This window comes from Paramormyrops kingsleyae, chromosome 9, assembly GCF_048594095.1.
Source record: "Paramormyrops kingsleyae isolate MSU_618 chromosome 9, PKINGS_0.4, whole genome shotgun sequence".
Taxonomy (NCBI): domain Eukaryota; kingdom Metazoa; phylum Chordata; class Actinopteri; order Osteoglossiformes; family Mormyridae; genus Paramormyrops; species Paramormyrops kingsleyae.
In genome coordinates, this window is record NC_132805.1 from 22,783,197 (window position 1) to 22,805,226 (window position 22,030).

The 22,030-nt window shown below is 43.2% G+C and overlaps 2 long non-coding RNA genes across 2 annotated transcripts; both read right to left on the minus strand.

The window, feature by feature from the left end:
* Positions 1-290: 290 nt before the first annotated feature.
* Positions 291-742, minus strand: LOC140592525 (uncharacterized). The gene is made up of 3 exons (XR_011992840.1): positions 613-742; positions 407-495; positions 291-340 (listed from the first exon to the last, which is right to left on the minus strand). It is a non-coding gene; the product is annotated as an uncharacterized lncRNA (long non-coding RNA).
* A 1,907-nt stretch (positions 743-2,649) lies between these two features.
* On the minus strand, positions 2,650-4,096 carry LOC140592510 (uncharacterized). The gene is made up of 2 exons (XR_011992818.1): positions 3,945-4,096; positions 2,650-3,103 (listed from the first exon to the last, which is right to left on the minus strand). It is a non-coding gene; the product is annotated as an uncharacterized lncRNA (long non-coding RNA).
* Positions 4,097-22,030: the final 17,934 nt, after the last annotated feature.

The window sequence follows — 22,030 nt, forward strand, 5'->3', positions numbered from 1 at the left end:
ACACAATGCAAATTTATCTAAAATTACAAAACCAGAAACAAAAGGCCAGAAGACAACAGAGGAGAGGAACCAAAAACTCCTCAGTAAGGAGAAAAAAAACCTCTGGGGGTCCAAGGTCAACTGGCCACCCAACCCCCCTGGGCATGATAACATTCCTGGCTACTCGCAAACAATGTATTTACAACTATGTACAAGGTATTTACAAAAAAATTTATGTAATCAAAGGGAGAAAGCATATGACACATTGATAAAGGAAAAAAAAAGGTAAATAAATCACAAAAAAGGTCCTCCCTCTTTCTTTATTTGGTGTCCAATCTTCTGACTGAACTCTTCTACTTCACTAGAACAGCAAAATTATAAGTATAATGGATAAAGCATTCATGCAAACCAAAAAAACTGCCATTACCTTTCGTTGTAAACAGGACCAGCAAGAAACAATTCTTCTGCCTCTTCTGCAGATATGCCCCGAAGAGCAGTAAGGGTGTGGACGATGGACTAAGAGAAACAAGTTTTTTTTCTCTTATGTATAGTGATAATATAAAAACCATTGGTTTTCCAACAGGATTGTGCACTAATTTCATAAACAGAAATCACTACATCAAATTGCCTAACCTCTGGAAATAGAACATCCAAGATGAACTGCACTTGATCCCCGACTTCAAAAGCTGTTGGTGCAGTTCTTAGAAGAGACTGCAAGTAGAAGAACAGGGAGTCCTGGTGATCCTCTGAATCCAGGTACACAGGGACCCGGGTGGCTGACTTCTTCTGAAAACGCTCTATCCATTTTGAAGACTTCTTTCCACCGAGGACCTTCTGCAAGGTCATGCAGTGTAATGTAGTAACTAGTAAAACGTGCAGGTTCTGGTATGTTGATATATGAAAACACATGACTTTAGCAAGATGTCTGTGACATACCAACAAATGCTGCTGGGTGCCCATTGCTTGGACAATGTAGTCAACCAGTGTCTTCTCGGCTGCTGCCCGGTCAATGGTGGCTTGCACATGAGCTGGGACTGTTGCAGAGAATGACCTAGATACCCTAAAGACAGGCTGAAGGGTTCCCTGCAACAACTCCCTATACTCATTAGTCCAATATGCAAATCTGTGTCCATGGCTTTAAAATAACATTTTCAAACAACACATTAAAATAAGCAACAAAACACTAGGGAAACATTTCACGCATGCAGAGTCTTGTCATACCCCTCTATATGAAAACGCTCCATGAGGACGATGCACCACCACTGCCGAATTAATGGTATGTCGCTCTAGAATACATCATAATTATGAAAATGGAACACAATTTTTTGTAAGCCTTCAGCATTCACAAGTAAGGGATAATGTACAGGCAGCCGGTAGTTATCGCAGAAATAAGCCCCGACAGTGTGATCAGGACCTGACGCGAGGGTCTTCTATCACACTGAAGGGGCTTATTTAGCGATAACTACCGGCTGCCTGTACATTATCCCGCTTATTACACGGCTACTTGCCACATAAGGAAAAACAACTGGACATGAATATGAATTTGAAACATTTTATTGGCATATTTGTTTTAAATTAACATTTTTATCCTTCCGCGAAACGATATAGTACCACGTGACTATGCGTTATTACTTTGGAGCGGTTATTACAGTATTTGAAAAGAACGAACCTGCAAATGTCTCAACTGACCAATCAGAATCAAGCATTCCAGAGAGCCGTGTAATAATGAGAAATAATACGTACCTCAGTGAATGTGAAGGGCATGCAAGTACAGATGCACAGGCCATACTGTGAAATGGAAATTCTGTTACACCTTCTGGCGTTGACATTAAATGTGTGTATATGTTTATGTGTGCATTTTATGTATTCGGGTCTAACATGTCTAACATGGTGAAGGCCTGTAATGTACCTGTGTTTGTATTAATCAGACTGAAGACAAATATCCTTATAGGACAATAAAGGCTATGTAATCTATCAATCTATTGTTGTGGTTTTTCCTTCCCCGCCAAATCAAAAAGTCAGAAGCCGCTGGTGTAGATCCAAATTCAGTCTTTATTACAACAATGAAGTTACAACCAAGTATGTCCGATACTGTTTTACACCAATCTTTATACATTTTCTTATTGTGTAATAATACCTTGCCACTTAAGCATCATCATTCCCTCAACCATTCACCATCGTTGTTTTCTCCCTTAATCCACACCCCTATGTGATAAGTTTGTCAATCATCTCTTTCACTGTTTGGTGCCTCGGCTGAACATAACGGTGACGTGACCATCTCTACTCGTTTTTTTTAAATACTCAGCCGTGAACTTTAGGTGAACTCAGACAAATCCCTTTCTTCAGTAGCAAACCATGGCAGCTTCTGCTTGTGGCAGATTGTCTGGCCAGGTGGTTAATAAGGTATTTGTCCTTCTACATAGTGATAAGCTGCAGCACTAATAAAGTACATATTCATACACTAAAGGCTAACAAAATGGCTAACAGATACAGAAACTTCTAAGCCAACACAGGTGCTTATTCATGCTTGTTTTTTGTTACAGTGTGCGCAGCAGTAACTCAGACCTGCAAACTCATCAGAGAAAAAAAGGTGACAGTGTCCGGGGGGGGGGGGGGGTGTTAGGCGCATGACACTAAAATAGGAAAACAACAAGAGAACCAAAACACAAATCATATTATACTGAAAAACATTTATTTTTTCCTTCTTAGCCTGGACAAGGGTTTCACAAACACACACGCACACAAACGCCATGGAGGGAAATTAAAAACATTCATTTTCTTTAATGAAAAACATACTGAAAAATAGTATGTTTTACTGAAAAACATTCATTTTTTTCTTCTTCTTAGCCTGGACAAGGGTTTCACAAGCTCGCTTTCGTTGTTTGGCCGCATGCCTCCTTCTGGGCAGAGCCTCCTCTTCTGCCTTGGTTCTTCTGGCTGCGGCAGCGCTTGAGGATGGCTGGCAGTCGAACACCCTCCGTCTCTCCATCTCATACAAGGCTGCTTGCTTTCTTAAAGCTTTGTCCTCACTTCCACCTTGAGCCATGCCCAGCTCCATTTGCACCTCCCAGCCGAGTCTAGTTGTGCTACATACAATGAGTGCTCCTCATTCAGCTCCCTCATTCTAAAATGGAAAATGAACACAGGATAAGTTAGCCAATCTCATCGAACCAAGGACTGATTGGTGTTTTCAAGATATAAGGCTACTCTAATTCTGAGCTGCCCTGGGTGGGATTTAACATGAATATTCATTACAAGGCTGTAGCACACAATGCAATGCAAAGATTTCAAATGACAGCTTTGGATGCAAAATGTAGCCCTTTATTATACAGAAATTTGCTGTCGGCGAGATTGGTGCATTAGCCTTGCACGTTCGCCAGATTCTAAATAGACATTGTTTACAAGTAATGCGGTGCATCCAATGCAACAAGACGTCAAATTGCTTTATGTTACACTGTATTACTCTCGCATCAGCTGTTGTCTAAACAGTCACATCTACCCACATCAACACATCAAAAACGCTTTAAAAGTGAATGACTTGAATGACTGCTGCGCACACGACAACCTCCATAACGTGTCGTTAATCAGGGTAGCTCAGAATTGGAGTAGTAGCCAGAACTCAGGGCAGAGCACCTGGCTTAAGTTAGGGGCTAATAAGGTTACAACCTAAGTTGGCTATCTGAAATACTATATACTTACGTAGCAAGCTAAATGGTTAACTTTAGTTAGCAAGACGGTCAGACAATGCAGGAATTAACATTACAACTAGCTAATAATGTTAGATGGCTAGAAAATTTGCCATCTTGCTAACGGAAATTCCAGCATTGGATCCGCTTGAATTGCTTGCTATTAAGCATTTTGCTCGAAGCGTAGGCTAACTGTATGGGGGGAAAAAAACGCTAGCTGACGTTATTTGACTTAAGCAAACAAATATATGTTGTTTAGCTCCAAAAAGACTGACTTACCTTGAATTCAATTTCCATCAGAGTTTCCACATTAGGTCAGGTGTCTCTTGATAAGCGCGAACACAGATGGTAGTGTTCCAAGATCCTGAAGCAAGCGCTGAGATTCCGATTGGTCCAGAAAAAATGTCATTTATAAGAATTGTCCAATAATGGCCTACATGGCACGCAAGCCCACCCCCACCTCCCTCTCTTGACAGGCGCGAGCTCAGTTGAGATTCCGATCGTCCCAGATGTCAATTAACGCAAGCATCCCCCCCCCCCCCCCCCCCCCAAAAAAAAACTCTCCGGTTCTACACGATTCACGTGAATGACCCAATTGACAATGAAAACGGCGATTGTCGCCGAAAAGCGACAAGTTTGCAGGTATGGTAACTGGTCTGCATTATCTAAAGATTACAAGGTCACTATCTACACAGTTTGCATCAGCTTCTTAAAAGAATCCTAATGATTACATTCTCTATGCGTTATGAAATGCTAAATAATATTCCATACTATCAGTCACTTTCAAAGGGAACGTACATACCATGAGCATAAGGACACCGCAATGGTTTCCAGAGGTCTGTCGAGGAAAATCCTGGAGAAACATAATTCAATATCACACTTTTCCATTAAACTGTAACACGATTTTTAAAATTGCAGCCAGTGTAGGGCATTTTTCCTATAGATGTGCAAGTACAAATAATGGTACTTTTTTTGTACACTGTCACATTCTCAAACTTTAAGCACGGATACACAATTTGTGAATCAAGCAAAAATGCAAAAATGGCAGTGTTTAATATAACTATTAGCATAATACATAAGAATATTTACAGGAAGGTCTCTGCCCGTCTTCTCAGTCCAAGGTCCTGGGTTAATGCAGTATGCAATGCACCTGTCAAATAAAATGAAAGTCCATTACAACCAGGATTTGAATGAATAACAGGCCAAATTTTAGAGCTGAAACATACAGTACAGCCACAGAACAAGGCTTCTCATGAAACCTATAGCCATAGAACAAGGCTCCTCCTGGAGTCTACAGCCTCAGAACAAGGCTCCTCATGAAACCTGTACCCAAAGAACAAGGGTTTAGAAGAAGAAAAAAATTGTTTAAACAATTACAAAGTCTGCTATACAATAAGCCATAGAACAAGGCCAAATGTCTCTGTAATCTCTGGACCTAAATATGGTTCTGTAGGCCTCATCTCCAAAACCATCAGGAATAAGAGAGTCAAGAAAGAGGATCTCTCTTTTTGCCACCAATAAAACCTGCAGAGAGCATAATTTAAAAGGAGAATATAAGCAATGAATCACATTACTGTTCAGTAACAAAAACATTTGTTGAATATCAATAAAAATTGCAACTCAACACAAAGTAGATAGTGGTCTATCTGATCCTGCCGACTGCTCCATGCAGGAAACAATATGGCATCCTTTGATCCCAGGTCATCCTGCAGTTGAGACAAACACATAGATTTTTGTGTTTGTGTAAGATTGCATCACCTGCACGTACATTACGCAAAAGCACTTACTGGCATGCCAACCAGTGGGTCCACATTCTTCGTCTTCCAAGTAGGCACGACATACATGTCGACAATGTGAACATCTTTCCCCTATTTAAAACAGTATTACGAATTTATATCAAAAGTACATTTAGTAAAAAAAAAAAAAAAACAACTATATGAAATACCACGGGTAATTACATGTCTTCGAGCAACCTCTTTCACCACCTTGAAGCAGGCATTTCCAATCTACAATCACAAAGAACAAGAGCTTGACCATATGCATTTATTTTATATGAAAATAAATTAACTAAAATTTTTCCACATCAGTATACTCACATTGGAATCCATACACCGATTTAATCCTAGACTCCAGAAGTCTTCACGTGTAAGGCAGACGTCAGTGTCCTTCACAACCAGCTCTCCTGCAGGACGGTCTGTGTCCAGGATGTATTTCAGCTAAACGCAATAAAAATTCCACTAATTATCAAACCACTTCAGTAAGCACACTGTACAGCCAATCACAACCTGCACATGAGCTTCACAAACTGGAAATCAGCAGATGTAATGCGGCAAGATTGAAATGGCACTTGCCAGTTTATCCTGATGAGGACCCAGATCATTTTCCCACTTCTGTCCCAGGGAAGTGTAAACATGGTCGGTGTTGTGTTCTGATGTCCAGTACATATAGTCCTGCAGAAACAACTGAGCCTATCCACGATCTACAGGGAAAAGCTTAATCAGTTAAGTTCTACATTTGTTATCATGACATTCACCAGAACAGAAGTCATAGACACAAGCTTAGGAAACACCCTTACTTTCTAATCGGTAGTATGGCCTTAAACGGGAGATGTTGAGTTGGTGACGTGTCCCATTGTCTTTCACCACAACAGCCACACCTTTTGAGGAAATGCTGGTCACCGTAAATGGTCCCTGATGGTGGTGGGTTAGGGAGTCTTTGAATCAGTGTTTTTTGGGGTTTCCCGAAATGAGGACATCATCACCAACACTGACATTGCATACTCGGACATTCTTCCTCTTCCGACTTCCGTAAGTCTTCTGCTGCTGCTTCTGTGCTTTCTCAATGTTGCACAGTACCTACAACAGAAAATAAAAAGTGCATTGAACTTAACTGTACACTGCTTGTATAAAATACCTGTTGTCTTTTCAACGGGCCATGACCTTTTCATTTTAAAGTCTTGATTCCTTCACCCTGGCATCAAGGTCTTCTTCTGGATCCCCAACTTCAAAGTTGTCTTCCATAGGACATGTGTTAATAACTTCAGGTAAACGAGGATGTCGATGGAACAACAAGAAGTAGGGAGTATGCCTGGTGGAAGACTGTTTATGAAAAAGTTCAAATTACAACACTGAATCATAAGGTGGAAGTGAAAAGCATAAAGGGGGTTGCAAAAAACAATAAGAACAAATACACCCACTTGCTTGGCAGTGTTAATGCCATAGACAACTGCAGGCAGGTGGAGGTCCCAGTCAATGTGGCTTTCGTTGACGTATTTCTTCAGAGTTTAATATTTTGATTTGTCCTTTCATCCTGCAAATATCAGACACATGCAAAAATATTGTCAATAACAGTTGTAAAAAATTTACAGCAAACATCCAAAGTGGTACCAAAGTATTGAAAAGGCAGTATCACCTGGCCATTGGTTTGTGGATGGTAAGCACTTCAGACAGCATGCTTAATCTTCAGAAGTCTGAAAATGTTGTCATTCAGCTGTGGATGAATAATCAGCAATAATTCATACAACAGATTTGGCAGTGATTAGTGGATGGGAACACATCAGAAGTTCAAGTTATAGGACAAAATGTCTGAAAACAACAATTGTTGGTACCTCATTGACAAACTCTTTCCCTTGGTCAGTGATGATTTTCCTGACAGCCAAATGAATACAGCTTCAGGATGATGGCCGTAGACACCTCACTCGCAGTCTTTGACATCAGCGGTTCGGCGACAACCCATTTCGTATAGAGATCCGTCATGGTCAATATGTATTTGTTCCCTCTGCTTGTCTCACGTAGTGGTCCAATGAGGTCCAGGCCTATGACTTCCCAAGCTTCTTTCACCTGAAGAAATTTCGACTATTACCTTACTAAACTATACTTCTAAATGAAGACATACATACATTGAATTCTAACCTTAATAGAATGTAAGACTGGGGCCACGGTCTTCAATGGGTCATTTAACACCTCACCTGATACAAAAATGAAATGTTTACTTGACAACTTTAATCACCTCATAAGACATTACTTGTTGTCTTGTTGTGACTTGTTGTCACAAGACATGATTTGTACTACTGTAGTGATTACCAAGTATTTGTTCCACGTCAAGTAATGGGTTACCGATAATTGTGGAGATTACGCGATTTTATTAACCCTCTGGGGCCGGCAGACATTTCAGACAGAAATTTCGCCAAACCGTTTAAATAACTCTGCGAGTTTTTGTCATATACACATTTAAAAAACACCCTCGGAAACCTTGGACGGTCTACTTTTCAAATATATATATATATAGGTAGAAATTTATGGAGTAAGATCGCTGTCAAAAATAACTCGTAAAAATGTACGTCAAATGTACGTTTCACAAGCGTAAATTACGCTTGCACCTCTGAAAATTACGCTTGCTTCTGAAATTTACGCTTGCGCTTCTGAAAATTACGCATCATCATCAATTAATGACAAGAGTATGGAGGAGAAACTCATCTTGTCAGCAGCATCAACAGAAAAAAATTGAGGAATCTAAGACGTGGATGCTTAGCCTTTAGGCTATTAAGCCCACTGATTCCTTTATGTTTAAGCTTATTTTTGCGTGGAATGCCATTGCCAAACCTGTCCGTTGTTGCCTATATGTTGTTTAAAAATAAATATTTTCTGTTCTGAGTGACAATGTTGCCGTTGCTCATATTTCTTTATGATAGGCTATAAGGCTTCGGTTTAAGGTGACATTTGTTCAGCATGCAGATTATTTGTCCCTCTTTTAAATTGGAGCGAGCGTGGAGCTATTTGACTGGAGCGGGAGGAAATTCTAGTGGAGCGAGGAGCGGTGTTGAGCGGAGCGGCTTAGTGCAAATTAGAGCAGAGGAGCGGGCGGAGCCAACAGCTTCGTGAGCGAGGAGCGGAAATTCTCACCGCTCCACTCCGCTCACATGCTCTGATCCATATGTAACATTCCTGTAAAAGATGTCATTAAATATCTTGGTATTATGATCTTAAAAATCTCGAATACTAGAAGTGATCTTAATTGTTCTCCCATAATTCAAACATTTGAAAACAAGATTATCTGTCGTCCACTGGATGAAGGTGGTCTGAATGTTTTAGACCAGGGGTCTCCAACTCCGATCCTGGAGAGCTACTATCCAGTAGGTTTTCTGTCCCACTTGGCTTCTGATGAGCCACACCTATTCCTGGTATTTACCTGAGAACAGGTGTGGCTCATCAGAAGCCGGGTAGGATAGAAAACTTACTGGACGGTAGCTCTCCAGGGGCCTCATGTATAATGACGAGCGTAGAATTCACACTAAAACAAGGCGTACGGACAAAACTATAGGAATGTGCGTAAGCAAGAAAAAATCCAGATGCATAAAACTGTGCGTAAGCACAGATCTACGCACATTCCCTTTATAAATCCCAATGAGCATGAAATTTAACGTACGTGAACGAGCCCACAGCCACCCCCCCGACCCGGCCATAATTATGAATATTTGCATATGTAAATCTGTATAAATGCCCGTTTTGTTCTATGTTTTTCTTAAACAACAATGAATAAACCACGTGGGAAAAAGAAGTATTTCAGTGAGTGCGAAGTAGAGGTCATGTTAACAGAATCGAGAAAAGAAAAGTGATATTATTTGGTGGTATAAGTGGCATCAGCAATAAACGAAAGTTGACGGAGTGGCACAGCGTGGCAGAGTCAGTTAAAAGTGTTGGTTCTGAAAATGGCACGGTGGCCAAAATTAAAAAGAAGTGGTCGGACATTAAAATCGACGTGAAAAAACGAGCGGCCGCTCACCGTAAAGCGGCTTTCAGACCGAACGCGACATGCGCAGCGCTTTGCTCTGAAACCTATTATTCTCTATGGCTTGCGCGGCGCAAGAGCGATTTTGCGCTGCGCCGAGCACAGCGCTCGGCGGCCTTGTGCGCGCACCGCGGTCAAAGTTGAAATTTGTTGAACTTTGACCGCTGCGCGCCGTGACGCATTTTCACGCGACCAATAGAATCAAAGCATCGAAGCGGGCTAGTGTTCGGTCTGCCCCTTCGAAACACACCCACACACAAAGCGAGTATGGAGGAGAAACTCATCTTGTCAGTCTCTGAATATCCAGAAATCTATAACACGGCATTATCGTCTTACCGGGACATCGGGAGGAAGATGATATGTTGGAGAAAGATTTCTCTTGATATAGGCATGCCAGGTGTGTTTTGTTGCTTATTGTTGGCAGTATATATGACTGAAATATCATGTGATAGCTACAGGCTATTTTAGATTTATTAATTGAAATAATGAGATATGGTTTTCATAGGTATAGGGCTACCTATGTATAGGTAAATGACCCTTTGCAGGTTGGGATGTTTTAAAACAGGGGTGGCCAATCTTATCCGCAAAGGGCCGGTGTTCTGTTGAAAAATACTACCTATCGAGACGTGCTATCGAGCTTTTCTGCGCACGTGCAGTTCCACCGTCTTGGGATTAGGGTTAGGTTTAAGGTAGGGGTTTTGGGGGGTTAGGGTAAGAGTTAGTGTTAGGGCTATCGATTAGCACTACGGTAGCATTTTTCGACAAGGCAGCATATATCGACAGAACACCGGTGTGTATGCGGGTTTTCGTTGCAACTCCCTAATTAGATTACTAATTAGAGGACTGATTGGCTGAAGAGTCCTCACACCTGGGTTTGAACAGCTGACCTACAGGTTATCCCAAAAACCTGCATACACACCGGCCCTTTGTGGATAAGATTGGCCACCCCTGTCTTAAAACATATTTTATCTTTAAACTTGACATGTTTTCTCCACTTTAATAGAGGATGAATGTAAAAAGACCTGGAAAAATCTCAGGGACAGGTATATAAAGGAGAGGAAGAAAGTCAGAGAAAAAAAGAGTGGTGCAGGGGCAGAGCCGAAAATAATATAGAAGTACTTTCCAATCATGAGCTTTCTGGAGCCTTATGTCAGGGAGAGGGCCACCTCCTCCAATATGTCCCCATCCTCACAAAATAGACCCTCCAGTCCCCAGGCTACCTCAGCTCCTTTGCCAGCATCATCATCGGGCACCCCTTCCGATGACACTTTCAGTCTTTACTTGACTGAAGTAATTCCCACCACCCAGACTACCTCTTCACCTCTGGCCGAGTTGGCACCTGAGCCTTTATTTCTGGCCCCTGCTGCGTCTCAGGAGCCTGGCCCATCCACCTGCACCTCAAGGGCTTCCCCAGTACCCTCCACTAGACAGGGTTCAAGACAGGGAATGAAAAGGCAGAGAGAAGAGTTTGAAAACAAAATTTTGAAAGTGCTCGAACAGCCAACAGATGAGGAAGAGCTATTTCTTCTAAGCTTAGCCCCACGTTTAAGAAACCTGCCACCAGAAAGGAGAAGTGAGGTTAAACTAGAGTTTATGACAAGTTTACACAGAGCAGAGTTTTCATAGTGAGTTTTCAAGTTCATTTGTTTGAGTCTTTAGTTTTATCATTGTTTATTCAAGAAAACTGATTGATGTTCATTGTTGAAATAAATGAGTTCATTATTTTTGAATATATTTTGATTAAGATGTAATGTGCATCAGCAACAACATTATTATTATTGTTATTAATAATATTATTAAAAAGTAATGTAGGAGACAATTCATGTTGCATTCTTCGTGTGAAGTGACTTTTGCCAACTTAGTTTAGATCAAAATGGGATTACATGCAGTAGGGATGAACTTCCTTTAACTATGAATGCAAAAGATAGTCTTCTTGACCAGCCCTTTATATGAGTAAGTAAGTGGCTCTTAAAAGAGCCTTTGTTTTATTGTGAAGAGGATGAGCAGCAGCAGCAAGTGGGGGTTGCATGTCAGACTGTAGTGTACTGCCAGGGCACCCCTCCAGCGGCTGAGCAGAAGTAGCTTTTGAAGGCCTCCCGTACAGCTATGGCCTCTTGGGTGGAGTTGTTGGCTCCCACTCTTCTCACAGGTTGAAGTGAAGGGATCTTCTCTTCTTGTGAGATGGGAGCTTCTGGTAGATAATTCCACCTCTGGAAGTTGTGAAGGGCCACTGTTGCTTTGACAATGACATTTACAGGGCACACTCCAATTACCCGGTGGTAGATCCTCCACTGTGCAGCAAGAATGCCAAAGGCATTTTCAACAACTCTCCTGGCACGTGAAAGGCGGTAGTTGAAAATCCTCTTTGGCTGGGAGAGGTCTCTTCCGGGGTAGGGCCTCAAAACATTCCTCCTTGTATTAAAATGAGAATAAGAAGGACAGGTTAAAATTCAACAATATACACCATCTAGAAAGTGCATGAGCAACAATTACCTCAGGGGAAAAGCCTCATCTCCCACAAAAACATGGGGCATGGGTCCTAGGTGGTCAGCACCTGGGAGAGGAGAATCCTCAGGCAAATCCAGCCTCCCTTCACGCAGGGCTTCTCCAAAGGTGGATGCAGCAAGGGTCCCTCCATCACTGCTCCGACCAAAAGCTCCAACATCCACCACCCTAAAAAGGTACCTTGCATCCACAACCGCCAGAAGTACAATGGAGTATGTTCCCTTGTAATTGAAATACTGGGAACCAGAATTATGTGGTGCTTGGATCACCACATGCTTCCCATCCATTGCTCCCACACAATTGGGGAAGTTCCACCTCTCCTTGAAGCCAAGAGCAATCTCCTGCCAAAGAGTAGTAGTTGGTACTGGCAGATATTCATGTACCAGGCTGTCCCAAATGGCTTTGGACACATCTGGCACAATCTCTGCCACAGTGGAGATGCCCACCCGGTAACTGGAGGCAATGGTGGTGTAGGAGTCTCCAGTTGCAAGGTATCTGAAATTAATGACATTAGATAATTTAGATATGCATCCAAACGATTTTTTAAATTGCATGGAGCATTTTCTCACCATTATATATTTATTATTACATGTCATTTAGCTGAGGCTTTTGTCCAAAGTGACTTACAGCAGAGATTTACTATCTTTCCGTTTTAATGTGTGCTTCCTGGGATTTAAACCCACGACCTTTGTGTTAGCCCACTGAGGTACTTTTTAAGACACAGGAGCTATATATTTATTATTACTGAAAGCTAAAGGCATGTATGTTGTTAACTGTTAGTGAAAACCATTACTACATTTAGATCACTTTATGGTATCATATATAGCATACCCATGCACAATAAAGTGGGCGGAGTATTTTGGCGGGAAATTTGAATGCCGGCAGTTTAATTCAAAACATTATTAATTCAATTCAATTAGATACTCTACTGAAATGAAGTTTTATTTCCAATTAAAATGCCAACCTCAAGCAAATTGCCAGACGCTGCGTTGGAGGAATTGACTCTCGGTAATTGGTCCGCATCTTAGTGATGCTAGGTCCCACTCTACTTAGCAGGCTGTCGAACTGCTCCATGCTGAGTCGAAAGTACACCTGGAACCGGTCGCTGTGACAACGGAGTTCCTTTACTAGCCTGAATTCCCCAAGCTGCTCTCTGGATAAGAGGGTGTCATGCACCCACAGCCTCTTCTTTCTTGGCGCTAACAGAGCTAGTGCAAGTGCTTTTCTTTTAAACATTGTCATGACTGACCGCGAGCTGTGACAACAACAAAACAGAAGAGTTTAGAAAGCCACGCCTACTCTTTGCACTGAGCCCCGCGGCAAGCGTGGCGCGTGAAGCGCACTCACTGTTTTTTCGGAGGAAGCGCAAACCCCGCGGCGAGCGCAGCGCATGTCGCGTTCGGTCTGAAAGCCGCTTAAGAGTCTTAAAAGCACAGGCGGAGGTTGCGGAACTCCCGGTATCACACCCTTTGAGCAACTAGTTGCTGCGATGATTGGGGACACACTTTTATCGGGTGAGGGGGACGTCGATGTCAGCGCGGGTGAGTTTTTTTCGTACCATACTTGTTTGAATTACTTGCATGTTTATGAATAACACGTAGGGCGCAGATGCGGTGTTACTTTAGTTTATTCTCTTTGTTTATTCTTACAGACAATAGTACAAGAGGTGCCCCTAGTGCATTAATAGAGTACATTAATAAAGTGAAAGTGCTTTCTATTTACATAAGCATAAGCAAATTCGTTCTCTGAAGGTGACTTTATAGCAATGTGCGCGCAGTCGATAATTCGACTACATTTGGAAAACCGGACATCGCTGCGAATTGCGCTTTAATGTTTGCCTGTTCACCCAGTGTAGGGAAAATTTATATATCTCGATGACAAGCGGATTATGCCATCCCATACAGCTGGCATGGCACGACTCAGTGATGACTGAGAAATGCCTGATCGGTCCGCAAGTTCACGCTGAAAAGCACCTGTGGCTAAAAATCCGAGGGTGGAGAGAACTTGTACAGGTACCGGTAAGGCGCAATTTCTTGCAGTCTTCCTCCGTAAAGCTGGCTCCAGTTCAGCACACAACTCCAAGAGGATAGCTCTTGGAAATCTGAATCGACTTAGTAACCAGTCATCATCATGAGCCAAGAAATCACTGTGATCCCTGAATACGCGCTCTCTTCTGACTCTTCCATTTGCAATGTCCTCTAACAATGCAAGAGCAGCCATGGTTGGAATATTTTTTGTCTTTCCCTGCACCGTTTTATTGTCACAGATTGATTACGATCAGGTGACCGATGGCCAATTAATTTCGGTGTATTTCATGCAGACCGCGTCATGAATGCGAGTGTGACACAGTGAAACTGCAGTAGCACTCTTTTGCCAGTAGGTGCCTCCATTTTGCCAAATCGAGCAGAAACTTGCGTACGCCTTGTCTAGGGTTACCGTGAGAATGTGCGTGGCGGTACGCCAAGTTTAGTTTTTATACATCTCGACGTGAGCGTGGAAACGGGCGTGCGCAACATTTTTGTGCGTAAGCACCGTTTATACATGAGGCCCCAGGACCGGAGCTGGAGACCCCTGTTTTAGACTGTAGATCTTCTAATGTTGTATTTAAAACAAGATGGATCCAGAATTATCTCAAGTACAAAGATCGAGAGCATGTGGTCCCTTATACTGAACTTAATATTTCAAAAGGTTGGAGGATTAGAATTATTGTTAAAATGTAATTTTGATATAGGATGACTTCCCGTGAAACTTGCTAATTTTCACAAGCAGGCACTTCTTGCTTGGTTGCTGATTTATAAAAATTATTTCTCCCCTCACACTTACTTAATCTGGAATAACAGATACATTAAAGTAAAAAAGACATTATTCTATGAAAACTGGACTGAAAAAGGTATACTTTTAGTTAAACAATTACTGAATGAAAACAATCACATACAGTGGTACCTCAGAACTCGAATTTAATCTGTTCAGAACTCCGGATTGAATCCTAAAAAGTTCGAGTTCTTATCGAATTTTCCCCATAAGAAATAATGGAAAACCAATTAATTGGTTCCCGGCCCTCAAAAATTACACCTAAATATGTATTTTTTTTTTTTTAGCATTTACACACAAAATGAACCGGATAAAACAAGAAGAGCATATACTGTACTAAACATATCTAAGCACATATATCAAAACAATAATTTGTAAAGTAAGAAAATCTAAACAATGTATCCTGCCCCGTCCGCTCCTTCCGTATGCCACGCCCCCTCCTTAACCCCATGTGGAATCCTCTTGTGATCAGCTGTTTATGGTTGTTATCATTAGTCCTCTGTATTTCGTCTGTGTTTCAGTTTGTTTCCGCAGTCCAGTCATTGTATTGTCCGTCTGCGTTTTGCCTGCCTTACCTGTAATTAAACCCCGTATACGCCGATACCCTGAATTCTGCGCCTTTGTCTCCATTCTGTCCCCGCTTGGCACAACAATATTATTATAATTAAACATATTAATGGTTTATTATTAATATTAAAATAATAAATAAGAAATCTTTATTTTAAAATGTATTTTATTATATAATAATAATTACTGTTACTGTCTATCATTGTCTAAATGTATTTTTACTGTCTAAATATATGTATTCAGTTAGTGTAAACATGCATGGTGCTATCACAGCGAATGCGAGGCTGAGACTGAAGCTTTACTCTTTGTTTCAGCTGAGATAGGGCCGTGTGACTCATTTCCCCATGCATACAAGTTATCTCAGGTCGGCGTTCATGGTTTGACTTCGAGCTCTAGGTAATTTTTTTTCGAACTGGTTGGTTCGACTTTTAAGGAATTCGAGTTCTAATGAGGTACCACTGTGTGTGTGTGTATATATATATATATATATATATATATATATATATATATATATATATATATATATATATATTACATGTACTGTAACAGCGTTACGTAATTTAATTACAATAAAAATGTAATTGTAATCCGTTACAGTTACTAGAGAAAAAAGTGTAATTAAATTAGTTACTTATGGAAATATTCATAATTACAATTTTACTTACATCATAAGATTGTATGCAAAACTTGCTGATATCTTTAATAACAGTGTTTTTATTGCTTTTCATGTTATTCTTATGCAAATATACTCATTTGCTATTTCCCTCCATAGCCAAAAGTTTGAAACTATTTGATGCTTCTGAATGGTAATCCTGTCGCGTCTATATTTGCAGCGCCAATTCTGCTAATTAATTTGCCTGAGTGGTCAGAGTTTCTGTTGCAGGCGATGGCAGACAAGGAAAGGAATGCATTCCATTGCTGGAAAAATAAAAAACATTTCCGATACATTACGGAAAAAGACACAAATTTAACTGTGCATTGCAGTGCGAACAGGCCCGGGGCTACAGGTCAATGATCGATTTTATAATCGTATCAACTGATCTGCGGCCCTCCGTCTTGGACACTCGGGTAAAGAGAGGGGCAGAGCTGTCAACTGATCACCACCTGGTGATGAGTTGGCTCAGGTGGCGGGGGAGGAAGCCGGTCAGACCCGGTAGGCCCAAGCGCATAGTGAGGGTCTGCTGGGAACGTCTGGCAGAGGCTCCTGTTCGCTGGAGCTTTAACTCGTGCCTCCGGCAGAATTCCGACTGCATGCCGGGGGAGGTAGGGGACATTGAGTCCGAATGGACACTGTTCCGGACCTCCATTGTGGAAGCGGCCGTACGGAGCTGTGGCTGCAGGGTGGTCGGTGCCTGTCGTGGCGGTAACCCCCGTACCCGATGGTGGACACCAGAGGTGAGGGGGGCCGTGAAGCTGAAGAAGGAGGCTTACCGGGAATTATTAGCCCGGGGGTCTCCGGAGGCAGCTGACGGGTACCGGCGGGCCAGGCGGAACGCGGCTCGGGCGGTCGCAGAAGCGAAAACCCGGGCGTGGGAGGAGTTCGGTGAGGCCATGGAAAGCGACTTTCGGTCGGCCTCAAAAAGGTTCTGGCAAACCATACGGAGTATCAGGAGGGGGAAGCAGCTCCTGGTTCCTACTATTTATAGTGGGGGGGGGGGGCTGTTGACCTCACCTGGGGACATCATCCGGAGGTGGAAGGAATACTTTGAGGACCTCCTCAACCCTGCCTCAGATACATCTACGCATACTGCCTTTGAGACATCTGAGGGCACAGAGCCCGAGGGTGCTTGGGGGGGCTTGCCCATCACTGAGGCTGAGGTGGCCGGGGTGGTTAAGCAACTCCGTGGTGGCCGGGCCCCGGGGGTGGACGAGGTCCGCCCGGAGTACCTGAGGGCTCTAGATGTTGTGGGGCTGTCGTGGCTGACACGCCTTCTCAACAGCGCGTGGAGGTCAGGGACAGTGCCGCTGGATTGGCAGACCGGGGTGGTGGTCCCCTTATTTAAGAAAGGGGACCGGAGGGTGTGTTCCAACTACAGGGGGATCACACTTCTCAGCCTCCCTGGGAAAGTCTATTCCGGGGTACTAGAGAGGAGGGTGAGATCGATAGTCGAATCTCGGATTCAAGAGGAACAATGCGGTTTTCGTCCTGGCCGTGGAACGCTGGACCAGCTTTATACCCTTGCAAGGGTACTGGAGGGGGCCTGGGAGTTTGACTATCCAGTCTACATGTGTTTTGTGGATTTGGAAAAGGCCTACGACCGGGTTCCCCGAGGTGCTCTGTGGGGTGTGCTTCGGGAATATGGGGTCCGGGGTCCACTGTTGTGGGCGATCCGGTCCCTGTACGAACGGAGCAGAAGCTTGGTCCGCATTTCCGGCAATAAGTCGGACGTGTTCCAGGTGCGTGTTGGGCTCCGCCAGGGCTGCCCTTTGTCATCGGTCCTGTTTATTATATTTATGGACAGGATTTCTAGGCGCAGCCAAGGCGTTGAAGGTGTCCAGTTTGGTGGCCTCAGGATTGCCTCGCTGCTTTTTGCAGACGATGTCGTCCTGCTGGCTCCATCAGCTGGGGATCTCCAGCAGGCACTGGGGCGGTTCGCAGCCGAGTGCGAAGCGGCAGGGATGAGGATTAGCACCTCGAAGTCCGAGACCATGGTTCTCAGCCGGAAACGGGTGGTTTGCCCTCTTCGGGTTGGGGAAGACGTACTGCCTCAAGTGGGGGAGTTTAAGTATCTCGGGGTCTTGTTCTCGAGTGAGGGTAGGCGAGATCGGGAGCTGGATAGACGGATCGGAGCGGCGTCTGCAGTTCTGCAGGCGCTTAACCGGTCCGTCGTGGCTAAGAAAGAACTAAGCCAAAAAGCCAAGCTCTCGATCTATTGGTCCATCTTTGTCCCTACCCTCACCTATGGTCATGAGCTATGGGTAATGACCGAAAGAACGAGATCGCGAATACAAGCGGCCGAAATGAGGTTTCTCCGCAGGGTGTCTGGGCTCTCCCTTAGGGATAGGGTGAGAAGTTCGGACATCCGGGAGGGCCTCAGAGTAGAACCGCTGCTCCTTCACGTCGAAAGGAGCCAGTTGAGGTGGTTTGGACATCTGGTGCGGATGCCTCCTGGGCGGATACCCGGAGAGGTTTTCCGTGCATGTCCTACAGGGAGGAGGCCCCGGGGCAGGCCCAGGACTCGCTGGAGGGATTATATCTCTCGGCTGGCCTGGGAACGCCTCGGTGTCCCCCCCGAGGAGCTGGTGGGGTTAGCTGGGGAGAGGGAGGTCTGGGTGCCTCTACTGAAGCTGCTACCCCCGCGACCCGAACTCCGGAAAAGCGGCAGATGATGGATGGATGGATGGATGGATTGCAGTGCGTGTTTACAAGTGTTCTGTCATAACATCGATCCTACCTATTGAGATGTGCTATCGAGCCTTTCTGTGCATGTGCAGTTCGACCGTCTTGGGATTAGGGTTAGGTTTTAGGGGTTAGGGTTAAGGTAAGGGTTTTAGGGGTTTTTGGGGGGTTAGGGTTAAGTTAAGAGTTAGGTTTAGGGCTATTGATTAGCAGTGTTTAGTACTGCTGTAAGGTAAACACTGCCAGGTTACACAATTTCAAAATGGTTAATGGTTGAGAATATTCATTCATAATTTAGAAAAGTAATCAAAAAGTAATCAAATGTAATTAGTTACATTACTTTCATATAGTAATTGAAATAGTTACACTACTATTACTTTTTAAATAGAGTAACTTGTAATTGTAACGAATTACATTTCCAAAGTAATCTTCCCAACACTGTTTATAAATAATATATATTAATATATATTATTTTTGAGAGCATTTAAAGGCAGTCACATATATTGCAGACACAATTTATATATATATTATATATATATATATGTATAAAAATTGTGTTTGCAATATATGTGTGCATATGTTTGTAGCATCACTGTATTTAAACAGAGTTAAAAAATATACACTCACCTAAAGGATTATTAGGAACACCATACTAATACGGTGTTTGACCCCCTTTCGCCTTCAGAACTGCCTTAATTCTACATGGCATTGATTCAACAAGGTGCTGAAAGCATTCTTTAGAAATGTTGGCCCATATTGATAGGATAGCATCTTGCAGTTGATGGAGATTTGTGGGATGCACATCCAGGGCACGAAGCTCCCGTTCCACCACATCCCAAAGATGCTCTATTGGGTTGAGATCTGGTGACTGTGGGGGCCATTTTAGTACAGTGAACTCATTGTCATGTTCAAGAAACCAATTTGAAATTATTCGAGCTTTGTGACATGGTGCATTATCCTGCTGGAAGTAGCCATCAGAGGATGGGTACATGGTGGTCATAAAGGGATGGACATGGTCAGAAACAATGCTCAGGTAGGCCGTGGCATTTAAACGATGCCCAATTGGCACTAAGGGGCCTAAAGTGTGCCAAGAAAACATCCCCCACACCATTACACCACCACCACCAGCCTGCACAGTGGTAACAAGGAATGATGGATCCATGTTCTCATTCTGTTTACGCCAAATTCTGACTACCATTTGAATGTCTCAACAGAAATCGAGACTCATCAGACCAGGCAACATTTTTCCAGTCTTCAACTGTCCAATTTTGGTGAGCTCGTGCAAATTGTAGCCTCTTTTTCCTATTTGTAGTGGAGATGAGTGGTACCCGGTGGGGTCTTCTGCTGTTGTAGCCCATCCGCCTCAAGGTTGTGCGTGTTGTGGCTTCACAAATGCTTTGCTGCATACCTCGGTTGTAACGAGTGGTTATTTCAGTCAAAGTTGCTCTTCTATCAGCTTGAATCAGTCGGCCCATTCTTCTCTGACCTCTAGCATCAACAAGGCATTTTTGCCCACAGGGCTGCTGCATACTGGATGTTTTTCCCTTTGCACACCATTCTTTGTAAACCCTCGAACTGGTTGTGCGTGAAAATCCCAGTAACTGAGCAGATTGTGAAATACTCAGACCGGCCCGTCTGGCACCAACAACCATGCCACGCTCAAAATTGCTTAAATCACCTTTCTTTCCCATTCTGACATTCAGTTTGGAGTTGAGGAGATTGTCTTGACCAGGACCACACCCCTAAATGCATTGAAGCAACTGCCATGTGATTGGTTGATTAGATAATTGCATTAATGAGAAATTGAACAGGTGTTCCTAATAATCCTTTAGGTGAGTGTATATCTCTCTATATATCTATCTTTAAAGTTTCGCTATAAACTGTCTGTTATGTGCAGGTCCAGAAACGTGCTGTCTGCCATAAAGCAAAGGGTTTCATGGGACTGATCATGCAGCAACATGGTGGCACATGCGCGGAACCGATCGTACAGCCGGCACGCATAGGGCACTGATACACACAGCCACTTACAGTGCTGGGTTAAATCAATGCATTCTGGTCCTGATGCAAAGCATCATGGTTAGATTTTTTTGTACGACTTCAGCTAAAGGTGGGATATGGACAGGATTCAACGCTGAAGTCCTTGCATCACAGCAACTGGATCCCCCGCAACCCAGTAGGATAAGCGGGTTGGACAATGGATGGATGGATGGATGATATCAGTGATACTTGTAGTATCACACACCACTATGGGTTGGAACAAAACATTACACGCATGACTTCTCTGGAACTCTATTTAGTGTAGCATATCTACATTCCATCTAGTTGCCACTGAACCACATCATAGCTCATTACTTCATTTTGATGCTCTCCTCGCCCAAATTGCGACGTGCGGTGCCTAGCCCGCTCCTTATGAAAGGCCAAAAGCGTCAAAATGTTAGTTTTTTTCACCTTAACACGCTCAAAATTGACATAAGAACATAAGAACATAAGAACTATACAAACGAGAGGAGGCCATTCGGCCCATTGAGCTCGCTTGGGGAGAACTTAACTAATAGCTCAGAGTTGTTAAAATCTTATCTAGCTCTGATTTAAAGGAACCCAAGGATTCAGCTTGCACTACGTTATCAGGAAGACTATTCCATACTCTGACTACACGCTGTGTAAAGAAGTGCTTCCTTAAATCCAGTTTGAAATGTTCTCCCGCTAATTTCCACCTATGGCCACGAGTTCTTGTATTTGAACTAATGCTGAAGTAACTATTCGGTTGAACAGCATCCAAACCTGTTAGAATCTTATAGACCTGGATCATGTCCCCCCTCAGTCTCCTTTGCTTGAGGCTGAACAGATTTAGCTCAAATAACCTTTCCTCGTATGACATTCCTCTAAGACCAGGAATCATTCTTGTGGCCCTACGCTGCACCTTTTCTAAGGCCGCTATGTCCTTTTTAAGATATGGTGACCAAACCTGTACACAATATTCTAGGTGAGGTCTCACCAAGGAATTGTATAATCTTAGCATTACCTCCCTTGACTTAAACTCCACACACCTGGAGATGTACCCCAACATCCTATTGGCCTTTTTTATTGCTTCCCCACACTGGCGAGAATGAGACATGGAAGCATCAACATACACACCAAGGTCTTTCTCATAATCAGCTACCTTTATTTCAGTAGGTCCCATAAAATACCTGTACTTTATATTTCTGCTCCCTACATGGAGTACCTTACATTTGTCTATGTTAAATTTCATCTGCCAGGTGTCAGCCCAGTCACTAATTAAATTAAGATCCCGCTGTAGCTGCTGAGCCGCTAGTTCAGTATCTGCTACACCACCCACCTTGGTGTCATCTGCAAA